This window comes from Schistosoma mansoni, chromosome 6 (assembly GCF_000237925.1).
Source record: "Schistosoma mansoni strain Puerto Rico chromosome 6, complete genome".
NCBI lineage: Eukaryota > Metazoa > Platyhelminthes > Trematoda > Strigeidida > Schistosomatidae > Schistosoma > Schistosoma mansoni.
The window spans coordinates 11,397,820-11,404,927 of record NC_031500.1 but is presented as its reverse complement, the minus strand read 5'-3'; positions in this window follow the sequence as shown (position 1 = coordinate 11,404,927).

Sequence of the window (7,108 nt, the reverse complement as noted above, 5' to 3'; positions counted from 1 at the left end):
TGGTCACATAATGTTGTGGATTGGTTAAAGTTAGACAATAACGGTGTTGAATACCAGCTCAATGGTCTAGATGTTAAACGTCCGTGAGAGACAGAAGATCCTGGGTTCGAGTCACGCATGCGAGATTGCAGATGCGTACTGTCGAGGTGTTCCATACTAGGACGAAATAGCCATCCAGTGTTTCCAGGTTTTTGTTGGTGGTTCAATGTCGATTGGTCCAGGATCTCAATAAAACTCAATTATTTCCACACCTGTATACTGAGATTGATATTTGAAATGAAAATCATTGGATACAAACTCATTCATAGCTTGAAGATCAATTGCCCACTATAATGTCTAAAGGTTATTCGTTCGATTTTTGATTCTATTATAGATTTCCAACTCTGGTTCATCCTATACTAGAAGCAAATAGATGTCTATTTCTTGGTTTTTAATGGTTGTTTGAAGAGAGTCATTTATTCATATAAAGATTTAATTAAGGTCTGCTTGTGTAATTCAGAAATCGTTATTTGTTTTCAGAGGATATCGTCATATTGTAGTGAACAAAACAACGGTTGGGGACAATCGAATGTATTTAAGCAAACATTACAGACTATCTCAGTAAATTCTGATTACCAAACAATGAACAGTCAATTTGCAAATTAACAACCAATTGTTTCAATCTTCACTGTTTCTTCTCTAATTCCATTGCTCATGCATTTTTCCAGACGATTGCGCTTCATTTCAGTTCTTTGCTCATCGGTCTTCTGCGAAAATACATTCTATGCCTGACCCACACCATATACTACTTATATAGATATAAGTAGACCATACCACAATATGACCGTGTGACCGATGAACAAATATTTCTTGTCAGATGATAATTTGTGACAATCTGCAATGTGCGTATTATTTGGTAAAAAAAGATATCATTCAGCCTTTGAGTTGATATTCGACTCTATATATTTTCTGACTACAGTTTGTTACACGGTTGAACTCCATTGTTCACGGCTCCTCACTAGACTCCGAAACTTTCCTCTCGAAATTAATCACTAATGAGAATATTATAGTTTTAAGTATTATGTTATGAAGAATGATTTCATTGATAAAATGAGCCGATCTAAGTTAGACTACCATTTATAAAACTAGCAGTATTTTAATCTTATCATAATTACTCTTCAACTGTGTGCTTCAAATATTCCACAGAGTTGAATCCAAGACCTCACATAACGAACGAGTAACTACTAGACCACTGAACACACATTCACTGATTTGAAAGTTATATTTCAATCAGTCTGTGATATTTGTAACCAGTTTATAATATGCACACTAGAGATTGATATCGTAAAGAAATTGTTGGGAATTCTAATAAAAATTAATTTCCTGTGAAGTTGAATACTTCAAGCGTGAGGCACTTTTCTGTCGAATAGATTGGAAAATGGTTGTGTAATGTTATTATTTTACTGAAGTAATATATGTAAACTATTGAACAGCAGACTAATTATCTGAAGGTTAGGAAGTCTCATTGAGATCCCAATGTCCTTAGTTCGATTTCTGATGCTGTTGTGGATGAACACAGCTGAGAGGTCCCTCACTGAACCGAAACAACTGTCCAATTATTTCTACTTTTTCAATAGATATCTTATTTAATTTGATTTGGGATCTCAATAGCATTCAACAATCTCCACAAATATCTATTAGCATTTATTACCATATTTCAATCGTTAGAAAGATCCTTTATTATTGCCGTTCAGTTATAAATTTTCTTTTAGATTAGATAGTGGCTGATCATTTTCATTAGTTGTCACCAACACTTTAAAAAAAAACGTGTTTTATATTTGAATTATACGTAAACAATACATTTTCATGATATTGATATAAGGTCTATTAAGTAATAATAGGGTCTACACCTAAAATTCATTATTAAACGGGACGTAAATTTAAACTCCAAGTTGTTTTTTTCATTTTAATAACTACCATTTCAAAATAAATAACAACGAATTCACTTAGTATTGTCATGTTTGAATCTTCCCATTGATGTTTTTAGGACTGAAACTGGTCAGTCTCTAATTGACATATGTGCATACTGTGCGTATTGCCTCGATATAGCCTAAAATCACAAGCATGGTAAGTAAAGATGGATAGTGGCTAGCAGTGGAACCCAGGACGCTCGTTTCTTCCTATTTGGGACTCGTCAGCTGGATGTACCTGTATCTCAGAGTTGATGTTAATTTTGCCCTGGTGACAATATATTACTATCTATTATCAACACAGAATCAGAATAACATATACATTTTGTTTTATAATTTGTTGTTAAACAGTGATACTTTATTTATTATTTACATTCTATAACATAATACAATCACATGTTTACAATATATATTTATGTTTATCATTCTCTTGTTTATAGTAATAACCAATACTACTAATATTAATGATATGCAAAACAAAATAACTGTTTCCTCTAATAAATCTTGTTAAAATTGTAAATACGTTGTTGATTGTTTTCTTTTTTTTTCTGTCTAGTCTACTGATTGAGATACTGTATACAAAAAAGTTTTGATGAACATTAAATAGTCGACATCCTAAATGGGGGGAGAGGGTAAGGAAACAAATTGTGAAATAACTTAGAAGAAATGTATGAATCTAAATTCAAACTGATAATGAATAAGCAAAGATGGATGGTGGCTAGCAATGGAATCCAGGACGCGCGTTTCGTCCTATTTGGGACTCGTCAGATGGATGTACCTGCATCTCAGAGTTGATGTTCACTCTGGGACCCGAACTCAGTACCTTTCGCTTCAAACGCCATCGCGTTATCCACTCAACTACTGAGTCTTGATAGTCACTTGGTTGTGCAATGGGGCGAAGTTTAAATTCACATGGTATTATTTGCTTGAATCTTCCCATTTATTTATCATCAAACGATAAGAAAATAATTGGTTTTATTTTCCTGTTTGGTGAAATTTTTAAAACTGTGGTGTCGTAGTGAACAAAAACTCAGGTTTGTACAACCAATTTATTGTTCAATATAAAATTATAGAATATCTTAGTAAAATATAAGAAACACTACATACTTCATTTGCAAACCTTCCAATAAGTGTCTTTTAGGTTCTGTATAGTTTTTCTGATTCATAATTCCTTTCTATTTCCGTTTCTGTTCACTTCAGTTCATTTTTCTCAAATTTCTTTTGACAGACATTTCACTTCTGATTGGTGTTACATACCACTTATGTTGACAGATATAAGTAGATACACCACAGTATCACTATAGAAGACAAAATATTGTTTTTTTTAAAGAATTCATTGTAGTGTAAATAGATAGCAGCAACAATACATAAGGGATTAAGACCAAAATGAGTTCAGGCAGTTACTTATCAATATATTTCTATATGATGTCGCGTTGCGTGGTTCCTGAGTTTAAATCATAAATAAACCCTGAGTCAGTAATTTGAAAGTAGTATGCTTGTCATTCAACCTTTAGGATAGGGATTCGATAACTGTATGAGTATATAGTTTCCTACCGTTTCCTGCTATCCCTTCTCCTCCTCTTCTTCTTCTTCTTCTCAAAGTCCGCCACCCCGACGTTGTAATCAACCCGTGACGAACACTAACGTCATATGAAAATAATATCCTGAAACCTTGAGTTCATAAAATTACATTCTTGGTCGATATAATCTATCATAGTAAATGTATTCTAACTTCGAAAAGTCGAATACGGGTATTGGTCTGCTTACCGCAAGTTCTTAAGGTCAACAGTGGCTATTCCCAGTTAATCAGTCCAAAATATTAACCCAGTTTTTACTCAAATATTATCACACTTTAAATACAATACTATTTAATTTCTGTTGAGCCTGTCGTGTACAGCTTTTTTAAAGTGTACTAAGAACTTAATAGCCTAGCTACCAAGTTAGAGTGAACCAGGTTAGTGAGCCAGTGAATGGTATAATTTCAATATAATAATAAGTGAATTAAGACTTAGGTGATTAACATGTGACACTGATTACAGCCTTATATCTACGGTAAAAATAATTAGTTATAACAAAATATCGGTACCCTCCGGCGGTTGAAACAAGGACAAGTTGAGGGAGTTACTGACTGATATAACTGAATCGCAAAACACCATGTGGTAAATTGAGTCGTTAATTTGACAATAATTTGCTGTCCTCAAGATCTATATGATACAGATTTAATCAGTGGTACCACACAAAGGCTAGATAGTCCTTCTCTACTCTCTGTTTATTAATAGTCTCCTCTTTCATTGTTACTGATAAATGACATGACAGAAACTCTATAAGTCTCTCATTCAAATATTCACTCTACTTATCCAGTAGTTACACACTTACTAAATAATTCCTATACTGAATTATAAAGAAAATTGTGAATTGATTACCATGACAAATGAATTGTATCATCGGAAATGCCGGCAAAATAACTCATTTGTGTTTGTTTAGATGGAGTCAACAGATAACCCTACTTGATCTAGTTTTCATGATAGTTAACACTCTCTAGTAAGATTTAACTTCAATTTTCAGGGACTTTTTATTCACTGGTGGATTTGAGTTCAAGTCTACCAATTTCAAAGTCTGTATAATCTGGCCGTTCAGGCTCCAATTGAACGGATAAATGATTGAGACATTTACAACTAACTGATCACTGAGTTTTGACCATATTTACCATGTTTATTTGATCCTTCCTTCTTAGCGCTGATCAAATCCTATCAGTCAAGTTGCAATGTAGTCACTAAAATTGTTATTTAAAAATTAAGATTCATTGTAATTGTCATTTTACTCAACCTCATGTTACTGCATATTTATACACAAAATGAAATTAATAGCGATAAGGTTCAAACGATAACCAACCTGAACATGACTGGTAAACCACAATCGGTTACGAGACGGACAGATCATGGGTAACATCTTTGACTGTGGAGCTGAATGACAGGAGATCGAAAATGCTAAGGAGTATAAGTTCCTTCAAGGCTGAAGGTACACCTTGCTGACAAGTGCCAACTTACAAGAAACCTAGGTTCAGGGTCTCTTGTCGACTACTCCCAACCACCACCTTAAACCACAATATCAAATTTCTTTCTCAGACCATTTATTCAACTTCGCTCCTATCAAACAAAATCATACAAATCCTAATACAAAATACAATATATACAATGTTTATGGTTAAACAGATTGGAAACAATTCAATAACAATGGGCTTGTTTATGACATAGTCAAATCAACAAATCATATGATTTATCATTATTAAAATGAATAGAATTATATTTTGATGTATCTTTTTTAAATGTTTGATCTTTTTAACATTTACTCATACCGATTGATCTGTTTTACATAGTAACAAGAACAAGTAATTGTCAAGGTGAAATTAACTCATTTATATTTATAGTATTGTTATAGTCAACATTATTAAATCTCAAATTACGATCACTATGTTATTATTATGATTATTATCATTACATGATCAAATTATCAAAAGTAGTTTACGGGTTGTTGTCTCGTTTGCGTGACAAATCATTTGTGTAGAAAGTGAAAAAGAATGGTTTTCGTGATTATTTCGGTGTATTAACGTGTTTGTATGCATATACCTACATGGATGTACGTAACTGAGTGCGTGGGTGTGTTGGTTTTTTTTGAGAAAATTCTTCTTCCGATTCACTTTTGAAATAAATAATAGAAATTTTGTGAAGATAATATAATGAACAAATTGAACATGGTAACTATTCATTTTATTATTATTGTTAAGAGTAGTAGTATTGATGATAGTAACAGTTACTGTAATATTTACTCAGATCTGGTGACTCCAACTCATTTTTCCAATGATTATTGAATGAATAAAGATTGTTAGTACATGTCAAGTTTGATCCTATGTCAACATGAGAAAATAAGACAGTTCAATGATTTCGTGTTTTGTGCCAAACATAATAAAGAATATTATAAAAGTAAATAATAATAACAATTACCATAATTAACAAAGTTTGAGCAACCGTTCACCAATTGTCTTCAGTGAGTTGTTATCTCTACAACAGACGTGGTTGAACTCCACTGGTCACTACTTCTCACTAGAACTCCAGGAAATATCTCTTGAAGTCAGTCACTAGTGAGCATATGATTACAGATCAGAAGGTGTTTTGTGGAGATTTCAGTATATTACCATAATTACGCAATATTTAATTTAAGTTGACTTGTTACATCTTATCAACAGAAATGTTATAATTCAAAATAAATAAGCATTAAAGTTTAAGATGGTCGTAAAAAGTCACTACGTTCAAGATGAGATTGATTTAGTCATGTATTTGTAATTTGCAATACTTCATTATTCAGGACTGAATTGGATCAGTCTAATGATACAAGGATTAATATATTTTTAGATTATGATGAATAACAGAAACTATTAGGTGCTTTTTATTGTACTGTAATCTTAGTGTGAAGATCAACACTATGATCTACGTATATTTCATTTGATGAGTTTCACTTAGAATGGAACCTGCCTCCCAAGAATCTACTGTTAAGATGTAATCTAAATTTACATATGAATACAAAGCTGTTTGAATTAGTATGTTACAATTAAGCAATAAGTAACACTATCATGTAATTTGTGCTAAATTAATGAAAAGAATATTAATTTTTAAATGAACCCATTACTAATAATTTTATACTTATGTTCCTTTTATTATATGTGTAGTGTATAAAGTGTTTGACTAATACACTTGGTATTGTTTGTGTGAATCTTCCCATTGATGTTTTTAGGACTGAAACTGGTCAGTCTCTAATTGGCATATGTGCATACTGTGCGTATTGCCTCGATATAGCCTAAATTCACAAGCATGGTAAGCAAAGATGGATAGTGGCTAGTAGTGGAATCTAGGACGCGCGTTTCGTCCTATTTGCGACTCGTCAGATGGATGTACCTGCATCTCAGAGTTGATGTTCACTCTGGGAATCGAACCCAGTACCTTTCGCTTCAAACACCATCGCGTTATCCACTCGGCCACTTAGTCCTGAAGCGAAAGGTACTGGGTTGGAGTCTCAGAGTGAACATTAACTCAGATGCAGGTACATCCAGCTGACGAGTGCCAAATGTGACTAAACGCGCGTCCTGGATTCCACTGCTTGCCACT